The sequence below is a fragment of the Anoplopoma fimbria genome, chromosome 9 (assembly GCF_027596085.1).
Source record: "Anoplopoma fimbria isolate UVic2021 breed Golden Eagle Sablefish chromosome 9, Afim_UVic_2022, whole genome shotgun sequence".
NCBI classification, from domain to species: Eukaryota; Metazoa; Chordata; class Actinopteri; order Perciformes; family Anoplopomatidae; genus Anoplopoma; species Anoplopoma fimbria.
In genome coordinates, this window is record NC_072457.1 from 1,034,483 (window position 1) to 1,048,412 (window position 13,930).

Below are 13,930 nucleotides of genomic sequence, written 5' to 3' on the forward strand. Positions count from 1 at the left end.
CACACACACACACACACACACACACACACACACACACACACACACACACACACACACACACACTGACGGTACCAATGGAAACACTCTGCTGTCACTGACAGGATGAAGTGCGACCCTTCATTTCAATATTGCCTCCAGTGTGTGTGTGTGTGTGTGTGTGTGTGTGTGTGTGTGTGTGTGTGTGTGTGTGTGTGTGTGTGTGTGTGTGTGTGTGTGAGAAAACTTGAAAGGGTGTCAGGTTTACAGAGTTGCTTGCTGTCAGTCCTCAATGTGCATCATGGAATTCCCAGTATGTCTAAGAGGAAGGAGATGAACTGTGTGTGTGTGTGTGTGTGTGTGTGTGTGTGTGTGTGTGTGTGTGTGTGTGTGTGTGTGTGTGTGTGTGTGTGTGTGTGTGTGTGTGTGTGTGTGTGTGTGTGTGTGTGAGTGTCTGAGCAGGTGCAATGCACAGCTGTCTGTGACTCTTGCAGTCTGAAGTCTCAGGTGTGTGACATCATAGTTATGAGTTACGTATTTATCTGCAGTAGATTCCTGAAAACGGAACCTTTTCCTAAACTAAGTTGTTTCCTGTGTCGTTGAAAGTTTATTTTGAAAAGACTGTAATAATGCAACGAGCAGAAATTGACGTGTGTCGCTGGACTTTTGGAGCAAAAAGCATGAAAAATGAGGAGTATCTTTTGATAAGATATCTATATGAACCGTTGCATGATGATACATTGGACTCACAAACAGTGAGTGAGACTAATAATGGTTCTTAACTGGTTTTCTCTATTTGAATGTTCTACATGTTTGCCAAATGGTTCTTTGGGAATATTAATTATCTCATGATTGAGATATTGGATGGTATAAATTTGTTAAAAAAATTGGAAAAGGTTCTTTAGAGAAAAACAAAAAGTTTTCCTCTTTAAATTCTTAATTAAACTAGAAATGGTTCTTTTCAGGTTTTTTCATAGATTGTACTGTCTTTCATCGTATTCATTCATAAAAAGTACGAAATGGTCTTTACTGTCGATCAACTAGCATTTACATAAAAATGCAGTTTGCAATCTGTTTTTTTCAGATACTTTTAAATGTTCTTTCTTATATGGCAGCACTCTAAATAACCAGATGTTACCTTTATCTGCCTCTGTGTATAATGAGTGTAGAGCCACAGAGACCAGAGGACCAGTGGAGTCTGATTTAGTTGCTTTAAAGGCTGCTACTTGGTTTTGTCTCCTCTCACTTCACTACTTCCCCTTTTTTAAACCCTTTTTAAACATGTATGTGTGTGTGTGTGTGTGTGTGTGTGTGTGTGTGTGTGTGTGTGTGTGTGTGTGTGTGTGTGTGTGTGTGTGTGTGTGTGTGTGTGTGAGAGTGTTAATTAACTTCCTGTCCAGTATCCTGATCTAATTAATAGAGTGACTTTCTGTCCTCTTGCCAGTTTCCTCCGTCGGTGCAGCCGGTCTCAGGACGGAGCAAACAGCCGCTGTGTTCCCAGCAGGGTTCAACCTGAGGTCACGACTGCTGCCGTCGAGTCCGTCCGTCTGAATCAGGACGTTTCAGATCCGTAGTGAAGGCCGGCCCGGATAGAGGATCACTAACAGATAAGCTCTTGGTTTTAGCTGCTCTGGTCTATTTACACTTTGGCAGGGAAACGGTTTTCATTTTAAAATTATACTTTTGTAAACACCAAGTGACATTTGAGGTCATTGGTGTCACGATGATCAAGTGATGATGCTACAAACATCCACTAACATATTCATTTTTTTAGGAAATATTATTTTAATTCATTAAAAATAAAACTCACTTATCTCTTTAATGAAAATTAAATAAATTAAATGTAGTTATGGACTATTCTGATGGACTTATTTTGTTTTTATTTATATTTTAAAAAGTGTTTATTATCTGTTACATAAAAATGTCATGTAAAAACAAAACTACTTCTGACCTCTAACAGAACGTCGGCGTCCTCGGCTGACATCACCGTCTCTCGGACGCTGTAGAATAATCCATTTTAAAGCTACAGAGGAGATCCTCTATGAGAATCACAGCCTCATAAAACTTTACAAACCACAAACTAGAGTTCAAGAACATTCAGAGGATGTAGGACTTTAGGTTTATTGACAATAAGAACATTTCTGAGCAGTTTATGCAACAGAAGCGGTCAAATCACCGTGAGGACTTTTCTATCGTGTTCCTCAAGTTCTTGGTATCATATTGTGGTGTTTTTGGAGATATTTTCTCTCAATTTTTTAGAGTGGTCAGAAATTGTAAATTTAGCACCACATCTGTGTATTAACCATAGACTGTATATAAGAAGTGGAAGAAGTCTTCGCGATGTCACTCATTGGTTTGTGGACGTTTTGAAGACTCTACTTTGGCGTCCTGGCCGTCGCCATCTTGTTTATTTGCAACCAGTTAACAGGAAGTGACCATATATGGACTGAGGAGGAGTGACGTAGAGACGCCGTATACGTCTCTGGTGTGGACCTGTCAATCAGTGTGTAGCCCCGCCCTAAAGCATCCCCTGCTTTATGGTCTGTTTGACTCTAAATGGAGCATCATTTACTAAATGAACATCATGCTGTATTGAAGAAGACTTGAAACTAGAGATTGAGACCATAAACTCATGTTTACAATGTTTACTGAGGGAATAAATCAAGAGAGAAGTAGAGTCATTTTCTCATAGACTTCTATACAACCAGAGGAGTCGCCCCCTGGTGGACAGGAGAGAGAATGCAGCTTTAACAGCATTGACAGAACCGGAGGTTGATGCCTGGTATTAAAGGGTATCAACTTATGACACATAATAGAACATCAGTGGCATCATATACTTCCATAATGATGTTATACAGTAAGTTATTTTACACCCCAAACTTTGAAATAAACATTTAAATAGGTGTCTAAATTAAAACAAAGTTCATTTTAGCTACTGATACGCTTATGATGAGTTCTGCAATGAAATATAATTGACTTCATTCTTGCCTTCAATCTGAAGCAGCATTTAGTCGCTCACAAGACGCTTCACGTTTCACTGAGACTAATGAGATTCTTTCTCGATTACCAGCTGCAAGATGCAGACACCCCCGCCGAACACTGAACAGGCTGTGTCTGAGATACAGTCGGCCTTTACAGGGAAAGGGCAATAAATTCATGAAGAAAACGTAATTGTATGATGAAATAAATAGCTGGGCTGAGAAAATACAAGTTCAGTCTGGATTGTCTCGACATGTAGCTGATGTCAGAGAGGAACTTTATCATCATCACGTCAATAAACGACGAAACTGATTTATCAAGATAATACATCCATTCTTACATATCCATCTATAATTAATGTATTCCATTAATTGATGTTACACAGGGATGGGTTTTGTTAGGGTTTTATCAAAACTAGTACTCTTTTCTTTCTTCTTTTTCATTATTTTGTGAGAGTAAAAAAGACATTAATTAAGAAAAGAATCAACATTTAATAAAGTGAGCAGTAAGTTTCGCAATCCACCAGCTAAAGTGACCGTTAAAGGATGGAATGGAGCCCAGAATAGTAAAAGTAGAACCATGAGACTGGATATCACTGTGTGTGATCTGGAAAACCCACTCAGCGTTGTTGTGAATGAATGAGTGTTTCTTTCTGCTTTGATGAGACGCTGAGTGGGTGAGGAGTCAAGAGGGAGATGTGAGGGAGGAAAATAATGTGGGGAGGATGCTGAGAGGGGAGGAATCGAAGCGGTATTGTTGTGTGTTTTATTTCCCGACGTCAACAGCAGAGGAAGTGGAACGGAGCAGCTAAATATACAAACAGACAAAGAGGCAGCGAGTGAGGAGCAGCTGTGAAACACGGAGGACCGCCTTTTATTTATACAGGAGGAGGTGACAACTTCTCAGACTCCACACAGTCAACACAATATCACACACACATTATCACACGCCTTAAACAGCACAACCACAGTCACTGCCATATACGCCACATCTCTGACACCAATCGGGTTCCCATCCGGAAAGCAGCCGCTCTGGTTTTGATTCATTTCAGAGCACAAATATTAAAAGCAAACTCAAAAACTGAAACTAAAATTTACAAATCAGTTTCAGTTTCAGTTTATTTCATCAGAAAACACGTCGACCAACATCAGCAACAGTTGCTGGTTGTGAAACAGTCTCGGTTTAAACCACGATGTCAACAATGAAACAATTTGGGTGGTTAGTTTCAGGAAAAGATCTTGGTTTGGGTTGAAAGAAGTATGTTTGTTATGTAAGAGAGGTTACGCTAATTAAATTTGCTTATGTGACGCATAACTAACTTACACAAGTAAAATAAGTTAATTTTTCATTTTTCATAGTGCAACTTTTGGGACCACACACTTTGGTTGGGCGATATGTGTTAAATATGTCAAAAAATATTTTAAAAATTGCCAATATATTCTCAAAGGTGTATGTATGTTTTTAACACTCTTCATTTAAACCTCTTCAGACCCAAAATAAAACTAATTAAAACCTTCTTGGTTCATCTTTCAAACAATCATCACTTCTGATTTGGTTGGAATAAAACTTTTATTAAGAATTAATCAATCCTCGGAGGCAGATCATTAAATTAAATTAGCCAAATTAAATTACAAACATCTCCTCAAAATAAACAAAAGGTGATGTACTCAGCCAATCACAGATAACAAGATTTATGACTATTATTTGATTCCATAGACTTTCAGACTTATTGGATACACATTACACCCTGGATGTTAACCAACCCTGGAATAGTATTAGAAACGTCTAGACCTCATAGCACTGGTATATTCTCTATGTGTAAGTGTGTGTGTGTGTGTGTGTGTGTGTGTGTGTGTGTGTGTGTGTGTGTGTGTGTGTGTGTGTGTGTGTGTGTGTGTGTGTGTGTGTCTGTTTGTGTGTGTCCGGTTTCCCCCTGTTCCGGTCATATGGGAATTGGACCTCTTGGCCACGGGGAAAAAACAGGAAGAAATGCATCAGACGTTATTTTTCTTCATTACTGTGGCAACAGCGGATGCAGTTGTTATGACTTTATTTGGACCTGTACAGTAGCATGACTCGATCAGTGATAAAATAACACATGACTGCATGACACACCATCATACAAAGGACACTGTTATCCAAGACACCTGACTGCAGCATGAGTACGTAAAAGTTCCAGCTCAGGAGGCTGAGCCGGTCCACGTCACCGTCATACAGAAGGGAAAAAATATGTTTATGAAGGAGCATCTTTTGCAGAATTTGCAGAATGTTTTTGAACATTGGGTCATCCTTTGCCAAAGAAACTTCTGATTCATTCATATCTCAACATTTTGATCACATAGTTGATGCTTTAACTCAGAAGAAGAAACAGAAATAATTATTTCTTGTCCTGTGTTGATATTCCAGTAATAGCTGGGTAAATGAGTGAAACTGTTTTTGACCTAAGTCCAATCCGAACAAACACACTTACAGACTTTGAGGTATGTTCCCCACAAAGTCCCTGAGGGTTTTGGGTCTTCCCACTGTCAGTGTTTGAGAGCTCTCCCGCAGACATTTTGAGCACTTTATGAACACCTTCTGTAAATCCACGTTTCTGCAAACCTTTGCTGAGGGATTCACTCATAAGTCATAGCGTTGTGACGTTAAACAGGGTTACCAGGGGACCAACCCTTTCTTTAAAATGTGCTTATCAAAGCTGTCTATTATCTTTGTTCTCGTAAGGAAGGAGCCAGGAAGATGTTAAAACCAGGGAGTAAAAAATACAAAATAAATACAAACAATTATACATAAAATGTCAATTTTAATCTGATCCGGTGGTGTGGCTACTTTGACCTTTTCTTTCAAAGTGTAATCTCTCCCAATGTTGAAGCAAGTGGATTGAATTGATCCAAGTTTTGCCGATACTCATTATTGGTTAAGCTTTGACATAGGTCATTAAGAGGGGGTATAGCTCAGTGGTAGAGCATTTGACTGCAGATCAAGAGGTCCCCAGTTCAACTCTGGGTGCCCCCTGTTTTTGTTACTAAAGCTCTTGGTGGGTTATGAAGTGACAGCTTTGACAACCACATGCAAGCATGTCATGCTGACGAAACCAGCCATGCTCACGGGCCTCCAGCTCTATACATTTAGCAAAAGTGCAACTAAATACAAAGGAAGTAAAGCTCCTGCTAAAAGACAAAAACCTCAATCCAAAGGAAGGAACAGCGAAAAGGTAAGCCATGTGAGCCCAGGTGGTCAAGCTAGCTAGCTTAGCAAGCTAGCTAACATGACAGGCATTTTTGACTGCCTTTTTTTGTATTTTAAAACTTTACGTTATCTGCATTGTTTTAGTCTGTTCAGCTGATTCTGCAGGTGATCATGTGACTTCTGCCTGCACATAACACATGATACGGTGAATGTCTTTTTAAAGCTTTTAATGGATCATCCGCAAAAAAATGTACTTAACCAACAATCACTTTAAATTAAAAAAGCTTTCAACTTCATGTAGGTAGGAGCATATTTAAAACGTACATATCGTCATAGCTAAATACATTTTAATTTGTACTTAAGAATACCTTTATTTTTCCATTCTTATGCAAATTTGAGGTTAATTAATCAATTATTGTTTCTAAGAGGGTTTTAAATCTCCACAGTTTAAGTTTTTTAAAACCCTGAGACTTAATATTTTGTCTGTCTTTTGTTTTGAGCTGATCTTTCATTTCCTTTTGAGTATTAAACGATTGCAGCCACTTGAGATCTGAAAGGTGGTAAAAGTTGCTTATCCTAACGTACAACAGCTGGAAGTCATGTAATGGTGCAATCATTCACTGATCAGCATGTTTAGGGCACCATAGTTTTCCTGGTTGAATAAGGTGAGATGACATTTAGAAGGTTCGGAATCAACCACTTCTATAAAGAGTAGATTCTCTTGGTTGCCAACATCTGTAAAGGGGGCACCCAGAGTTGAACTGGGGACCTCTTGATCTGCAGTCAAATGCTCTACCACTGAGCTATACCCCCTCTCATTTATCTTCTGCTTTCTGGCGGCGAGTATGTCGGTACCCATGAGATATACACCTTCCATTAAAATTAGCATCCGCACGAGAGGCAAAGTTCATAATACACTACGTTGTGCAACTGGTTGATGGCATTGGCTATCTGGACTTTTGAGTATTAAACTATTGCAGCCACTTGAGATCTGAAAGATGGTAAAAGTTGCTTATCCTAACGTACAACAGCTGGAAGTCATGTAATGGTGCAATCATTCACTGATCAGCATGTTTATGGCACCATAGTTTTCCTGGTAGAATAAGGTGAGATGACATTTAGAAGGTTCGGAATCAACCACTTCTATAAAGAGTAGATTCTCTTGTTTGCCAACATCTGTAAAGGGGGCACCCAGATTTGAACTGGGGACCTCTTGATCTGCAGTCAAATGCTCTACCACTGAGCTATACCCCTCTCTTTTAACTTGTGCTTTCTGCCGGCGAGTCTGTCGGACCATAGATGTGTTGCCCTGCTGGAGGCAGTCCGCAATAGTGGTAGGATGTGATGGTGATGGTATGGACCGCCATATAGCTTGGGTGAAACTATTGCAGCCGCTTGAGACCTGAAAGGTGGTAAAAGTTGCTTATCTTCACGTACAACCGCTGGAATTCATGTAATGGTGCAGTTACTAACTTTTCAGCATGTTTATGGCACAACAGTTTTCCTGGTTGAATAAGGTGAGATGACATTTAGAAGGTTCGGAATCAACCACTTCTATAAAGAGTAGATTCTCTTGGTTGCCAACATCTGTAAAGGGGGCACCCAGATTTGAACTGGGGACCTCTTGATCTGCAGTCAAATGCTCTACCACTGAGCTATACCCCCTCTCATTTAACTTGTGCTTTCTGGTGGCGAGTATGTCGGTACCCATGAGATATACACCTTCCATTAAAATTAGCATCCACACGAGAGGCAAAGTTCATAATACACTAAGTTGTGCAACTGGTTGATGGCATTGGCTATCTGGACTTTTGAGTATTAAACTATTGCAGCCACTTGAGATCTGAAAGATGGTAAAAGTTGCTTATCTTCACGTACAACCGCTGGAATTCATGTAATGGTGCAATCATTCACTGATTCAGCATGTTTATGGCACCATAGTTTTCCTGGTTGAATAAGGTGAGATGACATTTAGAAGGTTCGGAATCAACCACTTCTATAAAGAGTAGATTCTCTTGGTTGCCAACATCTGTAAAGGGGGCACCCAGAGTTGAACTGGGGACCTCTTGATCTGCAGTCAAATGCTCTACCACTGAGCTATACCCCCTCTCATTATCTTCTGCTTTCTGCCGGCGAGTCTGTCGGACCATAGATGTGTTGCCCTGCTGGAGGCAGTCCGCAATCGTGGTAGGATGTGATGGTGATGGTATGGACCGCCATTTAGCTTGGGTGAAACTATTGCAGCCGCTTGAGACCTGAAAGGTGGTAAAAGTTGCTTATCTTCACGTACAACCGCTGGAATTCATGTAATGGTGCAGTTACTAAATATTCAGCATGTTTATGGCACAACAGTTTTCCTGGTTGAATAAGGTGAGATGACATTTAGAAGGTTCGGAATCAACCACTTCTATAAAGAGTAGATTCTCTTGGTTGCCAACATCTGTAAAGGGGGCACCCAGAGTTGAACTGGGGACCTCTTGATCTGCAGTCAAATGCTCTACCACTGAGCTATACCCCCTCTCATTTATCTTCTGCTTTCTGCCGGCGAGTATGTCGGACCATAGATGTGTTGCCCTGCTGGAGGCAAAGTCCATAGTGGTAGGATGTGATGGTGATGGTATGGATCCGCTTTTAGCTTGGGTGAAACTATTGCAGCCGCTTGAGACCTGAAAAAGATGGTAAAAGTTGCTTATCTTCACGTACAACAGCTGGAATTCATGTAATGGTGCAGTTACTAAATATTCAGCATGTTTATGGCACAACAGTTTTCCTGGTTGAATAAGGTGAGATGACATTTAGAAGGTTCGGAATCAACCACTTCTATAAAGAGTAGATTCTCTTGGTTGCCAACATCTGTAAAGGGGGCACCCAGAGTTGAACTGGGGACCTCTTGATCTGCAGTCAAATGCTCTACCACTGAGCTATACCCCCTCTCTTTTAACTTGTGCTTTCTGCCGGCGAGTCTGTCGGACCATAGATGTGTTGCCCTGCTGGAGGCAGTCCGCAATCGTGGTAGGATGTGATGGTGATGGTATGGACCGCCATTTAGCTTGGGTGAAACTATTGCAGCCGCTTGAGACCTGAAAGGTGGTAAAAGTTGCTTATCTTCACGTACAACCGCTGGAATTCATGTAATGGTGCAGTTACTAAATATTCAGCATGTTTATGGCACAACAGTTTTCCTGGTTGAATAAGGTGAGATGACATTTAGAAGGTTCGGAATCAACCACTTCTATAAAGAGTAGATTCTCTTGGTTGCCAACATCTGTAAAGGGGGCACCCAGAGTTGAACTGGGGACCTCTTGATCTGCAGTCAAATGCTCTACCACTGAGCTATACCCCCTCTCTTTTAACTTGTGCTTTCTGGTGGCGAGTATGTCGGTACCCATGAGATATACACCTTCCATTAAAATTAGCATCCACACGAGAGGCAAAGTTCATAATACACTAAGTTGTGCAACTGGTTGATGGCATTGGCTATCTGGACTTTTGAGTATTAAACTATTGCAGCCACTTGAGATCTGAAAGATGGTAAAAGTTGCTTATCTTCACGTACAACAGCTGGAATTCATGTAATGGTGCAATCATTCACTGATCAGCATGTTTAGGGCACCATTGTTTTCCTGGTTGAATAAGGTGAGATGACATTTAGAAGGTTCGGAATCAACCACTTCTATAAAGAGTAGATTCTCTTGGTTGCCAACATCTGTAAAGGGGGCACCCAGAGTTGAACTGGGGACCTCTTGATCTGCAGTCAAATGCTCTACCACTGAGCTATACCCCCTCTCTTTTAACTTGTGCTTTCTGCCGGCGAGTCTGTCGGACCATAGATGTGTGGCCCTGCTGGAGGCAGTCCGCAATAGTGGTAGGATGTGATGGTGATGGTATGGACCGCCATTTAGCTTGGGTGAAACTATTGCAGCCGCTTGAGACCTGAAAGGTGGTAAAAGTTGCTTATCTTCACGTACAACCGCTGGAATTCATGTAATGGTGCAGTTACTAACTTTTCAGCATGTTTATGGCACAACAGTTTTCCTGGTTGAATAAGGTGAGACGACATTAAGAAGGTTCGGAATCAACCACTTCAATAAAAAGTAGATTCTCTTGGTTGCCAACATCTGTAAAGGGGGCACCCAGAGTTGAACTGGGGACCTCTTGATCTGCAGTCAAATGCTCTACCACTGAGCTATACCCCCTCTCATTTATCTTCTGCTTTCTGGTGGCGAGTATGTCGGACCATAGATGTGTTCCATTAAAATTAGCTGGAGGCAAAGTCCGCAATAGTGGTAGGATGTGATGGTGATGGTATGGACCGCTATCTAGCTTGGGTGAAACTATTGCAGCCGCTTGAGACCTGAAAGGTGGTAAAAGTTGCTTATCTTCACGTACAACAGCTGGAATTCATGTAATGGTGCAGTTACTAAATATTCAGCATGTTTATGGCACAACAGTTTTCCTGGTTGAATAAGGTGAGATGACATTTAGAAGGTTCGGAATCAACCACTTCTATAAAGAGTAGATTCTCTTGGTTGCCAACATCTGTAAAGGGGGCACCCAGAGTTGAACTGGGGACCTCTTGATCTGCAGTCAAATGCTCTACCACTGAGCTATACCCCCTCTCATTATCTTCTGCTTTCTGGCGGGGAGTCTGTCGGACCATGAGATATACACCTTCCATTAAAATTAGCATCTGCACGGAGGCAAAGTTCATAATACACTAGGATGTGAACTGGTGATGGCATTGGCTATCTGGACTTTTGAGTATTAAACTATTGCAGCCACTTGAGATCTGAAAGATGGTAAAAGTTGCTTATCTTCACGTACAACCGCTGGAATTCATGTAATGGTGCAGTTACTAACTTTTCAGCATGTTTATGGCACAACAGTTTTCCTGGTTGAATAAGGTGAGATGACATTTAGAAGGTTCGGAATCAACCACTTCTATAAAGAGTAGATTCTCTTGGTTGCCAACATCTGTAAAGGGGGCACCCAGAGTTGAACTGGGGACCTCTTGATCTGCAGTCAAATGCTCTACCACTGAGCTATACCCCCTCTCATTTATCTTCTGCTTTCTGCCGGCGAGTCTGTCGGACCATAGATGTGTTGCCCTGCTGGAGGCAGTCCATAATAGTGGTAGGATGTGATGGTGATGGTATGGACCGCCATTTAGCTTGGGTGAAACTATTGCAGCCGCTTGAGACCTGAAAGGTGGTAAAAGTTGCTTATCTTCACGTACAACCGCTGGAATTCATGTAATGGTGCAGTTACTAAATATTCAGCATGTTTATGGCACAACAGTTTTCCTGGTTGAATAAGGTGAGATGACATTTAGAAGTTTCGGAATCAACCACTTCTATAAAGAGTAGATTCTCTTGGTTGCCAACATCTGTAAAGGGGGCACCCAGAGTTGAACTGGGGACCTCTTGATCTGCAGTCAAATGCTCTACCACTGAGCTATACCCCTCTCATTTATCTTCTGCTTTCTGGCGGCGAGTATGTCGGTACCCATGAGATATACACCTTCCATTAAAATTAGCATCCACACGAGAGGCAAAGTTCATAATACACTACGTTGTGCAACTGGTTGATGGCATTGGCTATCTGGACTTTTGAGTATTAAACTATTGCAGCCACTTGAGATCTGAAAGATGGTAAAAGTTGCTTATCTTCACGTACAACAGCTGGAATTCATGTAATGGTGCAATCATTCACTGATCAGCATGTTTATGGCACCATAGTTTTCCTGGTAGAATAAGGTGAGATGACATTTAGAAGGTTCGGAATCAACCACTTCTATAAAGAGCAGATTCTCTTTGTTGCCAACATCTGTAAAGGGGGCACCCAGAGTTGAACTGGGGACCTCTTGATCTGCAGTCAAATGCTCTACCACTGAGCTATACCCCCTCTCTTTATCTTCTGCTTTCTGCCGGCGAGTCTGTCGGACCATAGATGTGTTGCCCTGCTGGAGGCAGTCCGCAATAGTGGTAGGATGTGATGGTGATGGTATGGACCGCTATTTAGCTTGGGTGAAACTATTGCAGCCGCTTGAGACCTGAAAGGTGGTAAAAGTTGCTTATCTTCACGTACAACCGCTGGAATGCATGTAATGGTGCAGTTACTAAATATTCAGCATGTTTATGGCACAACAGTTTTCCTGGTTGAATAAGGTGAGATGACATTTAGAAGGTTCGGAATCAACCACTTCTATAAAGAGTAGATTCTCTTGGTTGCCAACATCTGTAAAGGGGGCACCCAGAGTTGAACTGGGGACCTCTTGATCTGCAGTCAAATGCTCTACCACTGAGCTATACCCCCTCTCATTTAACTTGTGCTTTCTGCCGGCGAGTCTGTCGGACCATAGATGTGTTGCCCTGCTGGAGGCAGTCCGCAATAGTGGTAGGATGTGATGGTGATGGTATGGACCGCCATTTAGCTTGGGTGAAACTATTGCAGCCGCTTGAGACCTGAAAGGTGGTAAAAGTTGCTTATCTTCACGTACAACCGCTGGAATTCATGTAATGGTGCAGTTACTAAATATTCAGCATGTTTATGGCACAACAGTTTTCCTGGTTGAATAAGGTGAGATGACATTTAGAAGGTTCGGAATCAACCACTTCTATAAAGAGTAGATTCTCTTGGTTGCCAACATCTGTAAAGGGGGCACCCAGAGTTGAACTGGGGACCTCTTGATCTGCAGTCAAATGCTCTACCACTGAGCTATACCCCCTCTCATTTATCTTCTGCTTTCTGGCGGCGAGTATGTCGGTACCCATGAGATATACACCTTCCATTAAAATTAGCATCCACACGAGAGGCAAAGTTCATAATACACTACGTTGTGCAACTGGTTGATGGCATTGGCTATCTGGACTTTTGAGTATTAAACTATTGCAGCCACTTGAGATCTGAAAGATGGTAAAAGTTGCTTATCTTCACGTACAACAGCTGGAATTCATGTAATGGTGCAATCATTCACTGATTCAGCATGTTTATGGCACCAGTTTTCCTGGTTGAATAAGGTGAGATGACATTTAGAAGGTTCGGAATCAACCACTTCTATAAAGAGTAGATTCTCTTGGTTGCCAACATCTGTAAAGGGGGCACCCAGAGTTGAACTGGGGACCTCTTGATCTGCAGTCAAATGCTCTACCACTGAGCTATACCCCCTCTCATGTATCTTCTGCTTTCTGCCGGCGAGTCTGTCGGACCATAGATGTGTTGCCCTGCTGGAGGCAGTCCGCAATAGTGGTAGGATGTGATGGTGATGGTATGGACTTTAGCTTGGGTGAAACTATTGCAGCCGCTTGAGACCTGAAAGGTGGTAAAAGTTGCTTATCTTCACGTACAACCGCTGGAATTCATGTAATGGTGCAGTTACTAAATATTCAGCATGTTTATGGCACAACAGTTTTCCTGGTTGAATAAGGTGAGATGACATTTAGAAGGTTCGGAATCAACCACTTCTATAAAGAGTAGATTCTCTTGGTTGCCAACATCTGTAAAGGGGGCACCCAGAGTTGAACTGGGGACCTCTTGATCTGCAGTCAAATGCTCTACCACTGAGCTATACCCCCTCTCTTTTAACTTGTGCTTTCTGCCGGCGAGTCTGTCGGACCATAGATGTGTTGCCCTGCTGGAGGCAGTCCGCAATAGTGGTAGGATGTGATGGTGATGGTATGGACCGCTATTTAGCTTGGGTGAAACTATTGCAGCCGCTTGAGACCTGAAAGGTGGTAAAAGTTGCTTATCTTCACGTACAACAGCTGGAATTCATGTAATGGTGCAGTTA

The 13,930-nt window shown here is 41.8% G+C and overlaps 18 non-coding genes across 18 annotated transcripts; 1 reads left to right on the forward strand and 17 right to left on the reverse strand.

The window, feature by feature from the left end:
* The first annotated feature begins 5,895 nt into the window (after positions 1–5,895).
* On the forward strand, positions 5,896–5,967 carry trnac-gca (transfer RNA cysteine (anticodon GCA)). The gene has a single exon. It is a non-coding gene; the product is annotated as a tRNA-Cys (tRNA).
* Positions 5,968–6,882: 915 nt separating this feature from the next.
* On the reverse strand, positions 6,883–6,954 carry trnac-gca (transfer RNA cysteine (anticodon GCA)). The gene has a single exon. It is a non-coding gene; the product is annotated as a tRNA-Cys (tRNA).
* A 369-nt stretch (positions 6,955–7,323) lies between these two features.
* On the reverse strand, positions 7,324–7,395 carry trnac-gca (transfer RNA cysteine (anticodon GCA)). Its single transcript has one exon. It is a non-coding gene; the product is annotated as a tRNA-Cys (tRNA).
* A 339-nt stretch (positions 7,396–7,734) lies between these two features.
* Positions 7,735–7,806, reverse strand: trnac-gca (transfer RNA cysteine (anticodon GCA)). The gene has a single exon. It is a non-coding gene; the product is annotated as a tRNA-Cys (tRNA).
* A 370-nt stretch (positions 7,807–8,176) lies between these two features.
* trnac-gca (transfer RNA cysteine (anticodon GCA)) lies at positions 8,177–8,248 on the reverse strand. The gene has a single exon. It is a non-coding gene; the product is annotated as a tRNA-Cys (tRNA).
* Positions 8,249–8,587: 339 nt separating this feature from the next.
* trnac-gca (transfer RNA cysteine (anticodon GCA)) lies at positions 8,588–8,659 on the reverse strand. Its single transcript has one exon. It is a non-coding gene; the product is annotated as a tRNA-Cys (tRNA).
* Positions 8,660–9,000: 341 nt separating this feature from the next.
* trnac-gca (transfer RNA cysteine (anticodon GCA)) lies at positions 9,001–9,072 on the reverse strand. Its single transcript has one exon. It is a non-coding gene; the product is annotated as a tRNA-Cys (tRNA).
* A 340-nt stretch (positions 9,073–9,412) lies between these two features.
* On the reverse strand, positions 9,413–9,484 carry trnac-gca (transfer RNA cysteine (anticodon GCA)). The gene has a single exon. It is a non-coding gene; the product is annotated as a tRNA-Cys (tRNA).
* A 369-nt stretch (positions 9,485–9,853) lies between these two features.
* Positions 9,854–9,925, reverse strand: trnac-gca (transfer RNA cysteine (anticodon GCA)). The gene has a single exon. It is a non-coding gene; the product is annotated as a tRNA-Cys (tRNA).
* A 340-nt stretch (positions 9,926–10,265) lies between these two features.
* trnac-gca (transfer RNA cysteine (anticodon GCA)) lies at positions 10,266–10,337 on the reverse strand. The gene has a single exon. It is a non-coding gene; the product is annotated as a tRNA-Cys (tRNA).
* Positions 10,338–10,686: 349 nt separating this feature from the next.
* On the reverse strand, positions 10,687–10,758 carry trnac-gca (transfer RNA cysteine (anticodon GCA)). Its single transcript has one exon. It is a non-coding gene; the product is annotated as a tRNA-Cys (tRNA).
* Positions 10,759–11,121: 363 nt separating this feature from the next.
* trnac-gca (transfer RNA cysteine (anticodon GCA)) lies at positions 11,122–11,193 on the reverse strand. The gene has a single exon. It is a non-coding gene; the product is annotated as a tRNA-Cys (tRNA).
* A 340-nt stretch (positions 11,194–11,533) lies between these two features.
* On the reverse strand, positions 11,534–11,605 carry trnac-gca (transfer RNA cysteine (anticodon GCA)). The gene has a single exon. It is a non-coding gene; the product is annotated as a tRNA-Cys (tRNA).
* Positions 11,606–11,973: 368 nt separating this feature from the next.
* trnac-gca (transfer RNA cysteine (anticodon GCA)) lies at positions 11,974–12,045 on the reverse strand. Its single transcript has one exon. It is a non-coding gene; the product is annotated as a tRNA-Cys (tRNA).
* A 339-nt stretch (positions 12,046–12,384) lies between these two features.
* Positions 12,385–12,456, reverse strand: trnac-gca (transfer RNA cysteine (anticodon GCA)). Its single transcript has one exon. It is a non-coding gene; the product is annotated as a tRNA-Cys (tRNA).
* A 340-nt stretch (positions 12,457–12,796) lies between these two features.
* Positions 12,797–12,868, reverse strand: trnac-gca (transfer RNA cysteine (anticodon GCA)). The gene has a single exon. It is a non-coding gene; the product is annotated as a tRNA-Cys (tRNA).
* A 368-nt stretch (positions 12,869–13,236) lies between these two features.
* Positions 13,237–13,308, reverse strand: trnac-gca (transfer RNA cysteine (anticodon GCA)). The gene has a single exon. It is a non-coding gene; the product is annotated as a tRNA-Cys (tRNA).
* Positions 13,309–13,643: 335 nt separating this feature from the next.
* trnac-gca (transfer RNA cysteine (anticodon GCA)) lies at positions 13,644–13,715 on the reverse strand. The gene has a single exon. It is a non-coding gene; the product is annotated as a tRNA-Cys (tRNA).
* Positions 13,716–13,930: the final 215 nt, after the last annotated feature.